Source organism: Diceros bicornis, chromosome 1, assembly GCF_020826845.1.
Source record: "Diceros bicornis minor isolate mBicDic1 chromosome 1, mDicBic1.mat.cur, whole genome shotgun sequence".
Lineage (NCBI taxonomy): Eukaryota > Metazoa > Chordata > Mammalia > Perissodactyla > Rhinocerotidae > Diceros > Diceros bicornis.
Window position 1 is genome coordinate 4933669 of NC_080740.1, and position 18055 is coordinate 4951723.

Genomic DNA, 18055 nt, shown 5'->3' on the forward strand with positions numbered 1-18055 from the left:
TGGTGCATCTTAAATTTGGTGGCATCAAAACTCATTAAAACACAGTAGTACTTTGCCAGAGAAATCTTCCCAGATCACGCTACAATAAAAGATGCTAAAATAACAAAAACTACTTAATAAGAATGTGTTAGTTTAAGAGAACAGAACCTGAAAACAGATTCCCAGACAAGATCAGTCTGAATAAATAACTTAGCGGCCCCCAAGTGCATAATATCTTTCCCAAGACTTTGTTTCCCTTTTTTGTTTGTAAATCTAATTTGCAAATCTTCAGGAAAATATATAGGAAAGCAAATTATAAGTATTCATTGCAACTTTTTTCATTTAACATATTGACTTGATGTACCAGGCAGCCCCCAATTTCTTAACTTTCAATATACTTTAACATCTAGACCTGTACTGTCCAATACAGTTGTCATCAGGCATGTGTGGCAATTTTGAACTGAGATGTGCTGTAAGTGCAAAATACACACTGAATTTTGAAGACTTGGTACAAAACAAAGAATGTAAAATATCTCAGTAACAATTTTTTATAACTATATATTAGGATAATATTTAGATATATTAAGTTAAATAAAATATAAATTAACCTCATCTGTTTCTCTTTTTAAAAAATTTTTTGTTTATTACAGTAACACTGGTTTATAACATTGTATAAATTTCAGGTGTACATCATTATACTTCTATTTCTGCATAGATTACATCATTTCACCACCCAAATACTAATTACAACCCATCACCACACACATGTGCCGAATTATCCCTTTCGCCCTCCTCCCTCCCCCTTCTCCCTCTGGTAACGACCAGTCCAATCTCTGTCTCTATGTGGTTGTTTATTGTTGTTATTATCTACTACTTAATGAAGGAAATCATACAGTATTTGACCTTCTCCCTCTGACTTATTTCGCTTTGTTTAACACCCTCAATGTCCATCCATGTTGTCACAAATGGCTGGATTTCATCGTTTCTTATGGCTGAGTAGTATTCCATTGTGTATATATACCACATCTTCTTTATCCATTCGTCCCTTGATGGGCACTTAGGTTGCTTCCAAGTCTTGGCTATTGTGAATAATGCTGCAATGAACACAGGGGTGCATGTATCTTCACGCACTGGTGTTTTCAAGTTCTTTGGATAAATACCCAGCAGTGGAATAGCTGGATCATATGGTAGTTCTATCCTTGATTTTTTGAGCAATCTCCATACTGTTTTCCATAGTGGCTGCACCAGTTTGCACTCCCACCAGCAGTGTATGAGAGTTCCCTTCTCTCCACATCCTCTCCAACATATGTTGTTTCCTGTCTTGTTAATTATAGCCATTCTGTCAGGCGTGAGGTGATATCTCATTGTAGTTTTGATTTGTATTTCCCTGATAGTTAATGATTCTGAACATCTTTCCATGTGTCTGCTGGCCATCTGTATATCTTCTTTGGAGAAATGTCTGTTCAGGTCTTTTGCCCATTTTTTAATTGGGTTGTTAGTTTTTTTGTTGTTGAGATGCATGAGTTCTTTATATATTTTAGAGATTAACCCCTTATCAGATGTATGGTTTGCAAATATCTTCTCCCAATTGTTAGGTTGTCTTTTCATTTTGTTGATGGTTTCCTTTGCTGTGCAGAAGTTTTTTAGTTTGAGGTAGTCCTATTTGTTTATTTTTTCTATTGTTTCTCTTGCCTGGTCAGACATGGTGTTTGAAAATATGTTGCTAAGACCGATGTCGAAGAGCGTACGTCCTGTGTTTTCTTCTAGAAGTTTCATAGTTTCAGGTCTTACATTCAAGTCTTTAATCCATTTGGAGTTAATTTTTGTGTATGGTGTAAGGTAAGGGTCTACTTTCATTTGTTTGCATATGGCTATCCAGTGTTCCCAACACCATTTGTTAAAGAGACTTTCTTTTCTCCATTGTATGTTCTTGGCTCCTTTGTCAAAGATTAGCTGTCCATAGATGTGTGGGTTTATTTCTGGGCTTTCGATTCTATTCCATTGATCTGCGTGTCTGTTTTTGTGCCAGTACCATGCTGTTTTGGTTACTATTGCTTTGTAGTATATTTTGAAATCACGGAGTGTGATACCTCCAGCTTTGTTCTTTTTTCTCAGGATTCCTTTAGCTATTTGGGGTCTTTTGTTGTTCCATATAAATTTTAGGATTCTTTGTTCTATTTCTGTGAAAAATGTTGTTGGAACTTTGATAGGGATTGCATTGAATCTATAGATTGCTTTAGGAAGTATGGACATCTTAACTATGTTAATTCTTCCAATCCAAGAGCATGGAATAGCTTTCCATTTCTTTGTGTCTTCTTCAATTTCTCTCAGCAATGTTTTATAGTTTTCCGTGTACAGCTCTTCCACCTCTTTAGTTAAGTTTATTCCTAGGTATTTTATTCTTTTTGTTGCACTTGTTAATGGGATGGTATTCATTTTTTTTTTTTTTGTGAGGAAGATCAGCCCTGAGCTAACATCCATGCTAATCCTCCTCTTTTTGCTGAGGAAGACCGGCTCTGAGCTAACATCTATTGCCAATCCTCCTCCTTCCCCCCCACCAAAGCCCCAGTAGATAGTTGTACGTCATAGTTGCACGTCCTTCTAGTTGCTGTATGTGGGACACGGCCTCAGCATGGCCTGAGAAGCGGTGCCTTGGTGCAGGCCCGGTATCCAAACCGGGGCCGCCAGCAGCGGAGCGCACGCACGCACTTAACCGCGACGCCACGGGGCCGGGACCGGGATGGTATTCTTAATTTCTCTTTCTGCTACTTTGTTGTTAGTCTATAGAAATGCAACTGATTTCTGTATGTTGATTTTGTATCCTGAAACTTTACCATATTCGTTTATTACTTCTAAAAGTTTTCTGGTGGATTCTTTAGGGTTTTCTATATATAAAATCATGTCATCTGCAAACAGTGACAGTTTCACTTCTTCCTTTCCAATTTGGATCCCTTTTATTTCTTTCTCTTGCCTGAATGCTCTGGCTAGGACTTTCAGTACTATGTTAAATACGAGTGGTGACAGTCGGCATCCTTGTCTGGTTCCTGTTCTTAGAGGGATGGTTTTCAGTTTTTCACCATTGAGGATGATATTAGCTGTGGGTTTCTCATATATGGCCTTTATGATGTTGAGGTACTTTCCTTCTATCCCCATTTTATTCAGAGTTTTTATCATAAATGGATGCTGTATCTTCTCAAATGCTTTCTCTGCGTCTATTGAGACGATCATGTGATTTTGATTATTTTATTAATGTGGTGTATTACACTGATTGATTTGCGAATGTTGAACCATCCCTGCATACCTGGAATAAATCCCACTTGATCACGGTGTATGATTTTTTTAATGTATTGTTGTATGCGATTTGCTAGTATTTTGCGGAGGATTTTTGCATCGATGTTCATCAGTGATATTGGCCTGTAATTTTCTTTTTTTGTGTCGTCCTTGCCTGGTTTTGGTATCAGGGTAACGTCGGCTTCGTAGAATGAGTTAGGGAGCTTCCCCCCCTCCTCAATTTTTTGGAAGAGTTTGAGAAGGATAGGCATTAAGTCTTCTTTGAATGTTTGGTAGAATTCACCAGGGAAGCTGTCTGATCCTGGACTTTTATCTTTGGGGAGGTTTTTGATTACTGTTTCGATCTCCTTACTGGTGATCGGTCTATTCAAATTCTCTACTTCTTCTTGATCCAGTTTTGGAAGCTTGTATGATTCTAAGAACTTATCCATTTCTTCCAGATTGTCAAATTGGTTGGCATACAGCTTTTCATAGTATTCTCTTATAATCTTTTGTATTTCTGAGGTGTCTGTTGTAATTTCTCCTCTTTCATTTCTGATTTTACTTATTTGTGCCTTCTCTCTTTTTTTCTTGGTGAGTCTAGCTAAAGGTTTGTCAATTTTGTTGATCTTTTCAAAGAACCAGCTCTTGGTTTTATTAATTTTTTCTATTGTTTTTTGGTCTCTATTTCATTTATTTCTGCTCTGAGTTTTATTGTTTCCCTTCTTCTACTGATTCTGGGCTTTGTTTGTTCTTTTTCCAGTTCCTTTAGGTGCACTGTTAGATTGTTTATTTGAGACTTTTCTTGTTTGTTGAGATAGGCCTGTATCGCTATAAACTTCCCTCTTAGAACCACTTTTGCTATATCCCATAAATTCTGGCATGTCGTATTTTCATTTTCATTTGTCTCCAGGTATTTTTTGATTTCTTCTTTGATTTCTTCATTGACCCAGTCGTTGTTCAGTAGCATTTTCTTTAATCTCCACGTAGTTGTGGCTTTTCTGATTTTATTCCTATAGCTGATTTCTACTTTCATACTGTTGTGGTCAGAAAAGATGCTTGGTATTATTTCAATCTTCTTAAATTTATGGAGACTTGTTTTGTGGCCTAATATGTGATCAATCCTGGAGAATGTTCCATGTGCATTTGAAAAGAATGTGTATTCTTCGGTTTTTGGATGGAATGCTCTGTATATATCTACTAGGTCCATCTCTTCTAGTGTGTCATTTAAGGCCAATGTTTCCTTATTAATCTTCTGTTTGGATGATCTATCCGTTGGTGTAAGTGGAGTGTTAAAGTCCCCTACTATTATTGTGTTACTGCCTATTTCTCTTTTTATGTCTGTTAATAAATGCTTTAAATATTTAGGTGTACCTACATTGGGTGCGTAAATATTTACAAGTGTCATATCCTCTTGTTGGATTGTTTCCTTTATCATTATGTAATGCCCTTGTCTCTTTTTACAGTTTTTGTTTTAAAGTCTATTTTGTCTGACATGAGTACTGGTACCCCAGCTTTCTTTTCATTGCCATTTGCGTGGAGTATCTTTTTCCACCCCTTCACTTTCAGTTTGTGAGTGTCTTTAGGTCTGAAGTGTGTCTCTTGTATGCAGCATATATATGGGTCTTGTTTTTTTACCCAATCAGCCACCCTATGCCTTTTTATTGGAGCATTTAGTCTATTGACGTTTAAAGTAGCTATTGATAAGTATGTACTTACTGCCATTTTTTAACTTTTTTTCTCAGTGTTTTATTAATCCTTCTCTGTTCTTTTCTTCTTCTATACAGAATTGATGGTCTCTTTAGTTTGACCTCTGTCTGAAAGCTCTACTCTTTAACTCCCCTCCTGCCTCCTTTCCTCTTTTTATGTTTTTGATATCATATCTAACCTCTTTTTTGTGCATTTGTATCCATTACTCTCTTATCTTGGAAATAGATAATTTTTCCTACTTGTGGTCTTCTCTTTTCCCCTTAAATAAGTCCCTTTAACATTTCTTGTAGCACTGGTTTCTTGGTGACAAACTCCTTTAATTTTTGCTTGTCTGGGAAATTTTTGATCTCTCTTTCCATTTTGAATGATAACCTTGCTTGGTAGAGTATTCTTGGCTGTAAGTTTTTTCCTTTTAGAACTTTAAATATATCGTGCCACTCCCTCCTGCCTGTAAGGTTTCTGCTGAGAAGTCAGCTGACAGCCTTATGTGGTTTCCTTTGTATGTAACCTGACTTTCTCTTGCGGCTTTTAGGATTCTCTCTTTATCTTTAATTCTGGGCATTTTGATTATGATGTGTCTTGGTGTGGGCCTCTTTGGGTTTATCTTGTTTGGGGCTCTCTGTGCTTCCTGTACCTGGATGTCTGTTTCCTTCCTTAGGTTAGGGAAGTTTTCATCTATTATTTCTTGAAATAGATTCTCTGCCCCTTTGTCTCGCTCTTCTCCTTCTGGGACACCTATAACACGGATGTTAGTGCACTTCATGTTGTCCCAGAGGTCCCTTAGACTGTCCTCACTCTTTTTAATTCTTTTCTCTTTTACCTGTTCAGCTTGGGTAATTTCCTCTAGTCTTTCATCCAGCTCACAGATCCGTTCTTCTGTATCCTCTACTCTGCTTTTGAGTCCCTCTAGCGAATTTCTCATTTCCAGTATTGTATTCTTCATTTCTGATTGGCTTTTTTTTATATCTTTCATTTCTTTGTTGACATTCTCACTGAGTCCATCTATTCTTCTCCCCACATCAGTGAGCATCCCTAACACTCTTTGTTTGAACTCTCTGTCGGGTAGGTTGCTCATTTCTGTTTCACTTAGTTCCTTTTCTGGGGTTTTGTCCTGTTCCCTTACTTGGAATGTATTCCTTTGCCTCCTCATTTTGCCTCTTTCCCTGTGCTTGTGTCTACGTATTAGGTAGTCTCCTGCTCTTGGATAGGTGACCTTATGTAAGTGATGCCTTAGGGTGCCTGCAGTGTGCTTCCCTCAGTTCTCAATGTTACAGGTGTGACCTCTATGTGGGCTACTTCTGTTGTGGCCTGTTTGCTCTCACTGTAGGTGCCCAGGGAGGCCGAGTTATGCTTCTGGCCAGCTGTTGTAATGCTCAGCTGCTTGTAGTTATTGTGGGCCCTTCAGTCTCTTTATCAGGTGTGGGGAGCCCCAGCACAGTTGGCTGCAAATTCTAATACCACATTTGTGTTGCAGTATTTCTTTTAAGTTAGTAGGCCCCCATCGTGGCAGGTTGTTAGGCTCAGGGATTTACAATTGCTATAAGCCTCCAGCCTTTAGGTCTCTTGTCAGCTCTCTGAGGATTGCAGCTGGGTGGGGCTGGCCTCAGGCACAGGAGCACCCAATTGTTTCAGGCTTTGGAAGGTGGGGCAAACCCCCTATGTGGGTCTTTGAGAAGCACAAGTCTTCTGCAGCTGACAAGCCCTGCCACCCACAGGTCCACACACACAGTCAACACAGTCCTGCCCCATGTGCGTGCCCCAACCTCCTGAAGCAGACCCAGTCTCTCCACGGCAGGAGCCCCACACACTCCACCGCTGCCCCACACTCTCCACCCGCTCCTTGTGCACGTCCTGCCGTCCTGCCCCACTGAAGTTGGCTCAGTTGCCAGGCAGCAGAGAATCCAGTCACCAATCTAAGCAGGCCCACAAGTTGCCTGAGGGCTTGTTGTTGGGTGGGGCCCGTCTCTAGGGTGGGCTGCCTGCCCTGGCTGAGCTAGATTAAATCCATGCTCTAGCGGGTGGGGCAGACTCTGGGCTAGCAGGCCCCAGGGAGAACTCTAATGGTGTCTGTGTCAGCACGCCCACACCAGGCCACAACAATGGCCACCGCCAATGTCCCAGTCCCTGGAGAGGTCTCACCCCTCACCAAGATGCACTCAGGGCCTATTAGGTGAGTCTCTTTTCACCACAGCACTGTGCACCTTTCTTTCTGGTGATTTTAGGTTGCTTTCTGAAACGGGTGAGTTTGCGCACGGGCCGTTTAAGAGCCAGTTTTAATTTCTTTGTGAACCAGCTTTTCTGGGGTTACTCCCCAATGTTTTAGTAGCAGGCAAAGTCAGATATTATGCCACTCGTCTCGATTGTGCTGGGTCCACAAAATGCCCACAGCGGGGGTGCTCTCAGGCTCAGGGCCCCACTCCTCCAGGGAGGGCTTCGTACCTATGCGCTGCTCCCAGGCAGCTGTGAAGCTGGCGGCTTGTGAAGGCGGGGTTTTTCCTCTCTAGAAGGGAGTCTCTGCCTCTTCCACCTCAACTAGGATTGTCCGTTGTTGCAGGAGTTCCTCTTATCCAGTTTTCAGTTCTGTCTCAGGGGTAGTTTTTCCACGAGTAGTTGTAAATTGGCTGTGTCCGCGGGAGGAGGTGAGTTCAGAATCTGCCTACGCTGGCATCTTGACTTCCTCCACCTATTCCATTTCTGAGACAATCACTATACTTAACAGTTTCCCAAAATCTGAAACTTTTACATCCATTGTCCATTCAGATTGCTAGCACTAAATAGTACAACTATTAGCAATTTCTCTGCCTTTATGCATAACAACTCGATTGGAGATTCATTTAAATGTCAGATCAACTATCTAAGTCCAGAGAGCAAGCAGTTAAAAAAATGAGATCGAATAAACCACCACATGTCTATGCTTTACTTGAGCACAGCTATTTTTCTTGCTTTAGGAGAGTGGTTCTCAAACTTCAGCATGGATCAGAATCACTTAAAGGGTTCGTTAAGACAGAATGCTGGACCTCATACCCAGAGTTTCTGATTCATTAAGTCTGGGGTAGGGCCTGAGAATTTGCATTTCTAACAAGTTCACAGCTGATAATGATGCTACTGACCTGGAGATCCCATTTGGAGAACCTCCTCTGCCATTGCTTCCTCTTTCTTATTTAATACTTCCTTGTTTTGATGTGGCACGTTTTCCAGAAGAAAGGTGTGTCAAATGTATGTGTGTTTTTTACTTTTTATTATGGGAATTTTCAAACATATGCACGAATAGAGGATAGGAGAAATAAACCCCACATACCACTATTCAGCTTTGACAATCATTAACTCATGGTCATTCTTGTTTTACCTATTCCCCCCCACCAATTCACACCATCCCAAATGGATTATTTTGAAACACATTCAAAACCTATCATTTCATCTGTAGATAACCTATGTATCTCTAAAACAAGACATTTTTAAAAAAACACAAGAAGTAAATTTTTTGAGACTTTCACATTTTAAAATGCTTTTATCTGCCCTTACACTTGCTTAGTGGTTTACACTTGCTTAGTGGTTTGGCTGGATATAGATTCAGTGTTGAAAATCATTCTTCAGAAGAATGAAGACATGACCCATTGCATTTTAGCTTCCAGTGTTGTTCTTGAGAAGTCCACAGTCATTTTAAATCTTTATCCTTTGTTGTGATCTGTTTTTTTCCCTCTGGAAGCATCCAGGATCTTCCTTCTTCCCAGTGGTCTGATTCACCACAACAATGTGTCTTTAACGTGGGTCTTTTTTCATCTATTACGCTGGGCACTCCTCGGCCCTTTCAATGTGAAAGCTCATGTCCTTTATTTCTATGAACTTTTCTAGTATTCTTTCACTGTCGATTCCTTTTTCTCTGTTCTCTCCTGAAGCTCTTGTTCAAATTTTAAAACTCTTGGATCATTCCTTTAATTTCATCTTTTCTCCTTTTCACTATCTTTTTTCCTTTTCTCTACTTTCTGGGAAATGTCTATAATTCTATCTTCCAACCCTTCTGATTTTTTTCATCACTGCGACCATAATTATAATTTCCTCTTGAGCCCTTTTTTATAGTATACTTCTGAAACCAGGGGCTAACCTGCTTTAACTATACTCACTGGTGTGTTTGGAAAAGTAGTTAGATAATGCATTACCAAAACCCACCCTAGAGATAACGTCTCTGATGCTGAGGTTACCATGGTAAAGGGTGCTTCAGTTTTTTTCAGGAACTGAGAGTGGACTCCTTGTCCAGTTCACTGGCTCATCAACTGGGCCTGTGCAGATGACTGACAGGTGACCCTATGACATCAGGGGGCTGAAAAGTCCACCCTCAGATCACGCTAATGCCATCATTTTGTGAATGTGCACCCTATGAAGAGCCATGAAGATTGACTACACTTGAGCAGATCATCAATTACCTCACTTCTCCTTACCTCCAATCATCTATTCCCACACTTCAGACCACTCTGCCTCTCTATTCCATAAACATCCCTAATGCCCATATTCAGGGAGGCGGATCTGAGATTTGTTCTCCCATCTCCTCACTTGGCTGTCGTGTGAATAAACCCTTTCTCTGCTGCAAACTTGCTGTTTTGCTAACTGACATACTGTGTGGCGCGCAAAATGAACCTGGTTCAGTAACACTTTTTGGTTTCATGATTCCCAATACTCTTGACCACGTGAGAATACTAACAAATTTTTTTCTTTATTTTTGTGGAATATTTGAATAATTTGTTGCCTAGTATTGCATTTATTCTCTTGATCTCTTTCATGTTGGAAACTTTCCTCAGGTGCCACGTAGTCCTTGCTTATCCGCTCATTTTTAAAAGTGAGGAATCTACAAAGCTGACTGGAAGCTGTTAAGGCTGTGTAGTTTATCACAGATGTGCTTCACTGCTGGATAATCTAGTTGGGCTACTTCATTGGGGACACTTTATCTTTAGGTCTTTCCTCTTGGGCTGGTCAGATTCTCGAGAGAAGACCCCAGCAACCTCCTGCTCTAAAGATGAAAGTGTGTCAGCCAGTGTTTTGGGAGCCACGTGGGGAATAAAGGTGGGATGGAGTGGCGTGAGATCTCAGTATCCAGTCAGCATACTTCCCTTAATCCCCTCTAGTCAGTATGATTCCTTGCTTTCCATTGTTTCTAGCGCCTATTCCCCCACTCTCCAGCCCAGAGAGATAAAACCACTATTTCATCCTCTCTATAGGATAAACCTATTTTTTGTTAGGTTAGGGGTAAGTCAATCACCCAAACACCCAGAGTTGGGGGAGAAAAAGGGGATTTGATTGCTTCTCAAACCGATATTAACTCATCCTCCTTATTTTTAACAACTTTCACACCCAAATTCTCATTTCAAGAAGTCTCTGGTACTGCTAACATATTTATGATTGTGACATAAACCTAGTTCTCAGCTTTCCCAACTGATAGCTTAGGATTTAGGTTTCTCAGATCTACTAACTCATTTAGCTCTTGCCCATCTGTTTTCCAGCTTCTAAAAAGCTGTCTTCTATTGTCTCCTTGCCTGTTCTCTTTTTTTGGGTTAAAAAAAATTTTTAACCCCTTCACTACTCTTTCTATGGGCAAGGAGATAAAGTAGATGCATCTTTATCTGCATGAACTTTCTAATTTTTTCAAAGCCAAATGAAACCACCTGAAGTCTTTCACAATAGGAGAAAACTTCACTTTATGAAATTGGGTTTATACGTGAGTTTTCAGGAGTCACTATCCAACCCTGTCTCCTGCCCTCAAGACATTATCACTTTAGAGACCACCTTAATTTCTGGATGAGTTTCAACTGGTCATGGCTTCTTGGTTCCTTATAAACAATTTATAAGTGATCTTTTTCTTTTTTTTAAGTGATAAATCCTCATTAGTAGGAAAGTATATTTTTAAAATAAATAATTGTTGGATAATACATATTCTCTAACTTGGGGACCAAGAGAAAATCTCACTCTCTTTATTAGCCATAGTCTTCTTCCTTCAATGAAGACACAACAGAAGTCAAACCTACACAGCCCTCACTCCAAGGAAGAAGCTCAACAGTAATAGCAGCTTCCCTGGTGAATTCACTACATGCTGAGTTGTCAGCAGGTAATTTTAAATCTAAAGTTTCGTCACTTCTATTAAATGACAGTGTGCCACTGCAGACCCAAACTAAAAAATAAAAATTAAAAAACTGTAAGAAATGTTGCCTCTGTACAAACAATCTAGGAAAAATAATAGTGCTGGTATCTTTACAGACAATACTGGGAAATAAATAGGCTTCAAAGACTCCTAAGAAATCAGAGCAAAAAGTCAGCAAAATACACATTCACATATGTTTTAAATGTAACTGATTTTCTGATAATAATGACAAAAAGCACTTAGGTTGGGAGGAAAATATTTGCCAAATACACGTCTGATTAAAAAAACACATGTCTAATAAAAGTTATGGTATCCGAAATATATAAAGAAACTTTCATAACTCAAGATTAAGACAAACAAAAGCACAAGATTTGAACAGACATATCACCAAAGAGATACAAATAACAAGCAGATGAAAAAATGTGTGGAAAATGCAAACTGAAACCACAAAGAGATACCACTACACGCCTACTGGAATGGTTAAGATAAAGAAAAAAAACAAAACAAAACAGAAAACAAGTGCTGACAAAAATGCTGAATTTTCATACATTGTTGGTAGGAATATAAAATGGTACTGTCACTTCGGAAAACAGCCTGGCAGTTTCTTATAAAGTTAAACATACACTTATCATACGACCCAGCAATCCCATTCCTAGGTATCTATCCAAGAGAAATAAAAATATATGTTTACACAAAGACCTGTACACAAATGTTTATAGCAGCCTTACTTAAGGTAGCCCAAAACTGGAAACAAATATACATCCATCAACTGCTGAGTGGATAAACAAACTGTGGTACATCTATACCATGGACAAGTACTTGGTAATAAAAAGGAACAATTAGGAATAAATCTGATTTTTAAAAAGGCACAACATGTCTTTTTTAAAAAAAACAAGTAGTGGAACAAGGAAAAAAACAGTCTGTCAGGAACATGCAGAAAGCATATAGAGAGTTAACTTTATATATATATATATTATATAAATACTATATATTATATATATATAAGTTGTGAAATACAACCACTTGGCGGAAGGAAACTGCTTATAGGAAATGCATGAGAATCTGTTCAAATATGACATGTCATATATCCTGGCTCTAAGAAGTCACTTGCATCTTTGTCCCCGTTTAATAAAAGTCTTTGCCCACTTCTCCTATGCTTTCTTTTTTTTTTTTTTTTAAACTGCAGGCTTTATTTCCAATACAAACATTTCAAAATAAACAAAGAAATTTGAGTGCCTACATGTGCCAAGAACTGTACAAGTGCTTTTACGTTATTTCATCTAATACACATAATCTTCCCATACTAAGACCTTATCTCCCTATCTTTAACCAGTTAAGGAAGGTGAAGCTCAGAGAAATTTAGTAATCTGTACAAAAGTACCCTTGGCCATAAGAAGCAGAGCCAAGATCTAAACCCAGGTTCTACTTCAGAGCCCATGAATGATATTTTAAGCACTCTGGAAATTAAGACAAAATGCTAAATAGAAAATACTAAACAAAAAACTGGTGTACGTGAAGCTTAAAAGACATTCAGAAAAACTAAGGAAACAAGCCCTTTACTAACTATTTCAAGCAGGAAATCTAAAAATTATGTGTATTCCTTGCTTTAAGCAAACTTGAATGCCAAAATACAGATCATATTTATTGCAGAAATTTAACAGAAGGCATTAATAGTAAATCACAAATTTTTAAGAGTTGCTTTATAAATATTTAACAGCTGTGTTCCTGCAAGTCTTACATAAAATAAAATGCATCATATATACATTTTTCCTATCTCAGTGACATGTGATAAAATAACACCAGACGGGAATCAGGAGACTTGGGTTCTAGTCTTAACTCTGATTGTTAAGGACGCACAATTGTTGAATTGTGTGTCCCCAAATTTATATGTTGAAGTCCTAACCCCAAGTACCTCAGAATGTGACTCTATTTGGAAATAGGGTACTCGGAGTTAGGATGAGGTCACACTGGAGTAGAATAGGCCCCTAATCCAATACAACTATTGTCCTTATAAAAAAGGGGAAATTTGGACATAGATACACACACAGGGAAAAGGCTAAGTGAACATGAATGCAGAGATTGGGACGGTGATGCATTGATAAGCCAAGGAATGCAAGAGACTGCCAGCAAACCACCAAAAGCAACAGAAGGAGCCAACACTGACAACATCTTGATGCAGACTTCTAGACTCCAGAACTGTGAGACAATAAATTTCCGGTGGCTAAGCCACCCAGTTTGTGATACTTTGTTATGGCCACCCTAGCAAACTAATACATTTTGTAATTATATAATTTTGGGTAAGTTATTTCAACATTCTGGGTCTTACATTTCAACAGGTATCCTTTTTTTATATTTTTCCTCTTCTAAAACCTCTTATCAAATATTTTAAATATTTTCTACTAAATTCTAATTATTCAAGTTATGTTATTCGAGTTACATTCAAGTTATCTAAAGATGGGAGACAATATTTCCAAATGAACTGCTGACCAGATATTATTAGTTTCTCAAGGCTTACTTGAGAAACTACTACTACTACTTACACTACTACTTAGTAGTATAAGATTCTAATTTCTTTAGAAATTCACTGGCAAATGCTCCTCAAATGAGAATTATTATCAACTAGTATCTTATCTAGTGCTTTTACTTGTTGCATATACCTCCCTCTCTCTCCTTCAGTTCTTACTAACACAGGTCAATATAGCAAAATTGCACACTTGATAAAAGACCACCTTCTTGGATTTCTCACTAATCTGGAGTTCCTTGTATGATTATTTACAGCACCAGTCATCTTTGGTGATATCCAATTTGCTGAACATCATTCTGTATCATCATTTTTCACTTTACAACCCCACATTCAAAAACTCTTTGGATCTGACTACTCTTTATTTGGCACTTTTAAATTTTTTGTTTATTTTTACAGTCCTCTTCAATTTTGAACACCTCCTTCCCTTGCTTTTATATCTCTACTGGCTTCTTTAATTTTGCCAGGATCTTTCAACTTCTTCTCTTCCAAGAGCTATTTGGCTTTAATATTTTTTTAATCTAGCAATAAACATTTTCACTACCTTTAACTTTTCCTTCTGAAAATATTAAAACATGAAATTAGTGAATAAATTTCCCTATAACCATCCTATGATAAGAATAAAAGGAATTCCATTCATTTGGTAATTAAAGAAGTTCTATAACATATTCGGTACACAAAGTCAGATATCTAAGACGAGACTTGGGACTACAGAACTTAGGCAAGCCAATTCTAAACACATTACTATTTCCATCATACCAAAAATCTCTACCCTCCTGATTCCCCAAACATTTTCTAATCTCAACAACTGCAAACAAACCACTTCTTTTATCTTCACAAAAGGATCATTAGCAGTTCAAGGAATTGGTTGATGAATTATTAGCAATATAATTTTAAACGTGATACAAAAAGAAGGAATAGACAAAGCAACTGAACAGAAGAGAGTCGAGAAACAACCTCAAACATACAGGGGAATGTATTATATAATATAGGTGACCTTTCGAACCAGCGGAGAAAAGGTGAATTATTCAATCAATGGTATGAGAATACATGGTTAGTCATTTGGAAAAAAATAAAAAGCTACATTCCCACATCACTCTTCACACTAAAATAACTCCCACAGGAATCAAAATCCAAATGTAAATTGTAGATGAAAATACAGCTACATTCATGTAGAGTTATAACCTTTGAGGGGGAAATACCTATCTAGACATAACTAAATGCAGAAGCCATAAAGAAAAAAGTCAATAAGAGTATGCAGACATTTTAAATTTCTATAAGGCTTAAAAAAGACTATAAAACAAGGAAGGAAGAAACAGACAAATGACAACCTGGGGGAAAATACTTGCAACAAATATGACATATGGCCAATTATCATGATATAAAGAGCTTCTACAAATCAATAAGGAAAGAAAACTGAGAAAAAGAGATGAACAAGTGATTGGAATAGGAAAAAGAAATATAAATGGGCTATAAACATATGAAGTTACTCAACCTCATGAATAAAAATACAATTTAAAATAATAAGACACCATTTTTATCCAGCAGTCTGACAAATATTTTAAAGTTGCCAAAACCCAACTTCCTCAATACTTGAGGATACGGGGAAATAGAGACACACACTGCTGGTAGGAGTGAAAAGTGGTACTCTTTTGAAAGGGCATTTGACAGTAACTACTATAAACAAATTTAAAATACATACATTTGTTTCAAGAATGTATGTAAGTAAAACAAAATTAGACATGATCTGAAAGTCCAAGAACAGGAAAGGGGCAAATAAAAAAGATATGGTACATACAATTCAACAGAATTTAGTAGTTAAAGTCCATGACATTAAAAGAAAACAAGGGGGCCGGCCCCGTGGCTTAGCGGTTAAGTGGGCGCGCTCCGCTGCTGGTGGCCCGGGTTCGGATCCCGGGCGCGCACCGACGCACCGCTTCTCCGGCCATGCTGAGGCCGTGTCCCACGTACAGCGGCTGGAAGAATGTGCAGCTATGACATACAACTATCTACTGGGGCTTTGGGGGGGAAAAAATAAATTAAAAAATCTTTAAAAAAAAAGAAAACAAGGTACAGAACAACAGGTTAAGTATGACACTATTTGTGTAAATGAAAATGAAGAACATAAACAAATAAATGCTGATATTGGCATACAAATTTTTGGGAAGGACAGACCATAAATTTAACTTCAGTTATTTCTTGAGTGGAGGACTAAGAGCAAAGAGAAGTATTTGCTTTTTAAACCTTTTCACGCCATGGATTATATTTTTTACCATGGGCGTTTTACTTAAAAACAGAATTTAAAAAATAAAGAACAGTTTAAATACTCCATAAACACTGCTTTTGACTGAAGAAATACAACTAACATATATTGAACATCTACTATATGGCAAGTTTTCTAGCAGGGTCTTAAGCAAATAACTATTCAACTATAATAAATGAGAAATCCAACTTTCTTTCTACAACTTTTTTTCTTTCTACAATTTCTTTTAAATTCTATTTATTCTACATACAGGTAGCTCCTTTTTCACAAAGTGAAAGAGTACTGTTTTTTTCTGACTCACTCACTCCCAATCCCTTAATATTAAGAATTATTCCCAGGTAACAAATAAATTCTCCCAGGAAATACTTGGTTCCTTGAAAGTTTTCCACCCAATTTATTATCCCGTAGCTAAAGGAAATGATTTAAATAAATTAAGAATGACTTAGTTGTTAAACTAAAATAAGAGTGAATTTAACAATGAATTAGGTTCTAACAGAAAACGTGGGCTCAAGACACTTAGTTTACCAACAAATAACATATGTTAATGAATGGTTACAGTCAAGTCACAACTCCTCAAGTCCACATTTCCTCATATATGAACACTATCAATTTCACAAGGGTGTCGTGAGCAAATTCAACACTGATATTTATTCTTTGTCTTTAGAGATGAAGTGATAAATAGCCTGTATTTAAGAAAAGCAAAGGAAACCTACTTAACAGAGAAGATTAGTATTACATTTTTAAAATTTAACTCAAGTATATACTGATATTTGTAAACTTCATTCTGAGAAGTTCACCAAATTCAGTTATATTTTGTAATTTCCTTGAAATATGTAACTGTGAACCCACAGAGTGAGGAACACAGTCGAGGGAGTTCAGGAATACAAATGCCTGTGCTTTTCCCTACCACCCATTTCACTGCGTTTAAGATTAACTACCACTCAGATTCTGCTGCCTCATTCATCTTTCTACCTTCTCCACCGCCACTTAGCCCAGTGAATACTTCTGCTGGATCTCTTCCTCATCTCTTCTCTCAAAGTACTCAAATGGTTTCACTTTCCTACCCATTTCTTTGACTATGTACCACAATGAAAGTTCTGCATGCAAATAAAGATATAACAAAAAAAAATCTACAGAGAACATATTGTTTTTTCCAGAGCAGATGCAAAGTAAATGTTTATTAAAATTTTTTCTTTTCCCCAAATAGGCCATGCACTAATACCACAATCCATAATTCAAGACAGGATAACTATATTAACTCTACAGAAACTAGCATATACTCTCGGAATACTACTACTTGGTAAACAATAAAGAGAAAATTTCATTCTCCCCCATTTTCACATCAACATATTATTTTCAAAGAGTCAAGCATTGTAACTAATAAGGAACCCACAATATGCAAAAGGAAGGAAGGAGGGAAGAACCAAGGAAAGATACTTCAAGATTATCAAGTACATTTCTGGCCACTATTCCGTCCTCTAGCATGAATAATCGTCAACCTCAAGAGAAATAAAACCCCAAAATACTAAACGAGATACAATCTCAAAATACTCTATAACGTACCACATACCAGACTAAAATAAATAGTGAGCCTTTATGTTCAAAACATTTCCTTAAAATTGTCCCTAAGAATGGAGACTAGTGTTTCATTCTTAACACTTCCAAACAATTCCTCTGTAAGTTTTTCCAACTCAATATTCAACTAAGTTTTTGTTTTCAAACTTTGAATATACAAGAGGGGGAGAATGTATGAAAAATGAAGGAAAAATACTGTAGGATTTTCCTTAAATGTGTAACACAAACATATGTAAGTCAGATTTAGATATCAACACAGATCCAAAGTATACCTTTTACTTTTATAAGCAATATAAATTCTATCATGAAGTGAATTCTCTTTGAATGTATCAGTAAAATCTATGATTGTTTTAATACACCCATTTTTAGATTTTAACTACAGTGGCTCCCTTAACTGACCTGCCTTAGCGAACACCTTTTTTTGCCTTCCATTAAATACGCCATGGCATGCTGACCGCTCTCGACTAGTATGCTATTCTTACCATATTCAGACACTAGTTAAGTTATATGTTTAATAAGTTCAGTTGGTTTGTTCTCAAACCTGTTTATGCCAGTTTACTTGCTGTAGTCCTTTACATAACTTAAAACATTGTGTAAGTCTATGGAATAC

General features: G+C 37.5%; 1 protein-coding gene across 3 annotated transcripts in view; it reads right to left on the reverse strand.

Moving 5' to 3' along the window:
- The window catches only part of CERT1 (ceramide transporter 1), a 126075-nt gene that overhangs the window by 101094 nt on the left and 6926 nt on the right, over positions 1-18055 (reverse strand). The window lies entirely within an intron of this gene.